The sequence below is a fragment of the Condylura cristata genome, unplaced genomic scaffold (assembly GCF_000260355.1).
Source record: "Condylura cristata isolate star-nosed mole 26May11 unplaced genomic scaffold, ConCri1.0 scaffold00010, whole genome shotgun sequence".
Classification (NCBI taxonomy): domain Eukaryota; kingdom Metazoa; phylum Chordata; class Mammalia; order Eulipotyphla; family Talpidae; genus Condylura; species Condylura cristata.
The window spans coordinates 252,181-255,140 of record NW_004567111.1 but is presented as its reverse complement, the minus strand read 5'-3'; positions in this window follow the sequence as shown (position 1 = coordinate 255,140).

The window sequence follows — 2,960 nt, the reverse complement described above, 5'->3', positions numbered from 1 at the left end:
GGCCCGGGAGGGCCACGGCCCGGGCCACCAGGCTGCACATGTCCCAGGAGCCAGGCAAGGGGCAGAGAGTCCGCAGGGGCTGGGCCGTGGTGGCCTCCGGCTTCCCAGCCCCCTGCCCGAGCCTCCCCGCCCGCAGCCTCCCTGCCCGTCGGCCCCCTGGGCCTGCCGCCCTGCCCGCCCAGCATCTGGGTCCCTGAGAGCTGCCGCCCCACTAGAGCGCCCGGGTGCCGTGTCCTGTGCGAGCCCACGGTGGGTCGGCCCGGCGGCACCGGCCTACATGGACTTGTCCTTCCTGCTGTGCCGGCGGCCGGGAGCAGGCTGCTGAGTCACAAGGCGGGTGTGTAAGTGCGCTCCAAAGTCTCAGGTTTTCAAAGTGGTGCAGTTTGATGCTTCTCCTGGCAGCGTTGGAGAGTTCTGGTTGCTCCAAATTCTGTGCTATTTTTGTGAAGTGTCAGAATCAGAGACAGGAACCGACAGCGATTCAGGAAGACGCCGGCTCTTCCCTCTGCTCTAAAATGTTGCAAGTCACAGGAATTCTCTGTCCCTTTACCGGCAACCCCCGCCCCCCCGCTCGTCTCTCAGGCCTGGCCAGGCCCTGTCTGGCCCCCCGGCCCACTGTGGGGGGCCTCCCTCAGGGCCCCAGGCCCGCCTCTTCAGAAGACAGGGCCCTCTCTTCGTGGAGGACACCTGCCTTCCTCAGCAGACTCCCACGCGCTCCTCACGCGGGTGGACGTGGCGAGTCGGAGGTCAGAGACGTGATGACAAAGATGACACTGTCGGGCATGAAAGCGTCTGGAAGCAGAGCGAGCGCGCAGCCGGCACTGACGGCTGCCGCGGGAGAGCCCGAGCAGAGGGCGGTAGGTAGGTCGTGAGGCGCCGGGGTGGGGCGGGGGTGGGCCAGAGGCGGCCGCCTTCCGTCTCCCAGGGACATGCAGGCGCCCTGAGGGACGGCTCTTGCCATTCTGGCTTTCGGGGCTGCCCCGAGCCAGGTCGGAGGAGTGCTGAAGACACTCTCGTTCGCCAGCGCATCCAAACGTCAGCTACACTGGTTCCCCAGAGCGTCGGTGGGGGTCTGGGCCCTGCCTGGGGGCGCCGGGCGGGGTCTCAGCACCAGAAGCCCTCGGCAGCCACTGCGGCCGGAGCCTGCCCTGACCGGGGGTGACCCCAGGCCGCGGCAGGCCCCTCCCGTCCCCCGCGGCTCCCCTCAGCAGTGGACTTGGCCCGTCGGCCTGTTCTGCTCCCCGCTCTGTCTCTGGGGAGTCCTCTCACCCCCCACACCTCTGGCCTGCGCCCCAGTTCTGTATGTATCAATCTTTTACCAAAAACAAAAAAAAACAATGAGGCTGTGACCTCGGGAAGCCACAGGTTGGGCCCGAGGGCCTTCCAGTACCCAGGCCGAACCCCGCGCGGTGGACGTGGGGTGGACGTGGGGGCAGCCGAAGGCCGCCCTTGGGCTCCTCGCACCGGGTCCGGAGGGGGGCAGGTGGGCAGGCCCAGTCCCGGTCTCCCGCCCGCCGGCGCCCTCCCGAGGCAGAGGCTGGTGCCGGCCGCTGCCTGGTCCTTCCCTTCTGGAGCGGGACGTGGCCGGGGGCCGCAGACTCAGGTCCGAGACGGCACCTGAGAGCGTGGCCGGCTGCCTGCCAGACCGGGGGCCAGAGAGCGTGGCCTGCGGTTGCCTTAACTCCGCCCGCCGCCTCCAGAGTGCGCAGCCGCGTGCCGACGCGCCCAGTGTGGCGTTTGCTTCCGCTGGTGTCTCGCCGCAGCTCGAATGAGACGGAGGAGTCAGGAAACAGCGGCTCGCCCTGACCCTACACCATCTCGCTAACCGCCCCGAGCACGCCCTGGCCGCAGACACGCTCCCATCCTGCAGCCCGCAGCCGAGGTCTCCCAGAACCTGCCCGCTTGCGGCAGCTTCCTCTCAGCAGAGCCCGGCGCGCCCGGCTCCCCACACACCACTCCCAGGCCTTTATTCAGAACGGCCCCCTGCGAGCACAAGTCCTCCAGGCCACTGTGTCCGGCGAGATGTGGCCCTGCCCGCGCTGGCCCCGGGCACGGTGGAGCCTCCGCTGGGGAGCCCCGGCTCGGCCGCCGAGGCCGCGTCCTGCCCACACGCCCGGCGCGGACTCCGCCTCGAGCGTCTGGGTGAGACGGCCCCGCTCCCCCGTGAAGTCTGAGCCAAGGCGCAGGCAGGTCGTGCCCAAATGACAGGCGCACCTGGAGCTGGCCCGGCTGGCCCGGAGCCGGGCTGGGGTCTGGGCGCCACCCCTGTGGCCCTGCAGCGTGACCCACCCGTCAGCTAGGGGGCCAGCAGTGCCCTGTCGCCGGCTCTTTACCTTCCGCTCCCGTGAGCCCCTCGAGGGCAAGAGCTGCCCCGCCCGCCGTTGAGCTGGCAGCAAGGGTCGCAGGACGAGCTCGCGCATCCTCAGCTGTGTTGACGTGAAACTCAGCCGATCCCCACCAGCCTCCTCTGCGCCCACCCGCGGCAAACCCCCCGGGAGCCGGCGGGCGAGGCGCCGAGGCGGGCGAGGAGTCGGGCGCGGGAAGCCGCTGGGCAGAGGCAGCAGCGCGAGCGAGGGCCCCAGGGCAGGCGGGAGGTGCACGGTCAAGAGTGCGGCAGAAGCCGGGCGGGGCAGGTGGAAGTGGGGGAGCCTGGAGACCCTCGAGGGTCGGGCCGTGCACAGCTGACCTGCTCTTGAGGAGTGCTGCCCTGCAGGGGTCTCCCCTGGGCAGAGTGGGGGCCGGCTGGTCCCCAGTAAGGGCGAGGGGCCGCACGTGGAGCTGAGCCTGAGGGCAGACGGCGCGGGGTGGCTCTCCCCCAGCCTCGGGGCACAGACGCTGCCTGGGAGTGCCTGTGGGTGAAACCACCCAGGCCCGAGGCCAGCGCACGGTGACGGAGGCCTGTGGCGAGGAAAGACCAGGCGCCGGGCCGTGCCCCCGTCGAGCAGCGTTTCCCACGGCCA